Raw genomic sequence first — 466 nt, forward strand, 5'->3', positions numbered from 1 at the left:
GGGCATACAACTGATAAGTGTTATAGATTACACCCTCCAAACAGGAAGATGGCAAGAAAAATCAGCACAGAAACTGAGACAATTGTGGCTAAAGATGCAAGGGGCATTACTCAAGAAATTATGTTAGAAAAACGGCTGGAAACCAATACAAGGTCTGAAGAGCCATCCCCAAGGTCTCATGAGGATCCAACACAGATTGATTCTCTTGGAGAACCAACTGAACCATACAGCCAAGAAGACACTCTACTACACAGAGCAATCAGGAAGGAAAATACTGAAATCACAATTGTCACACCCACATCCCCCTTGCTTGCTGAGAAGGGGAAGGAAACCATCACAGAGAAATGTGATAAAGCCCCACAGGAACAAAGCATTAACAAACTGAAACAATCTATTAAGGAGGATTGGCAAGTTAAAACAGCAAGGAAAAGAAGAAAACCAGGTACAGAAGTGAAGAAATTACAAG

The sequence above is a fragment of the Phalaenopsis equestris genome, unplaced genomic scaffold (assembly GCF_001263595.1).
Source record: "Phalaenopsis equestris unplaced genomic scaffold, ASM126359v1 Scaffold206786, whole genome shotgun sequence".
NCBI classification, from domain to species: Eukaryota; Viridiplantae; Streptophyta; class Magnoliopsida; order Asparagales; family Orchidaceae; genus Phalaenopsis; species Phalaenopsis equestris.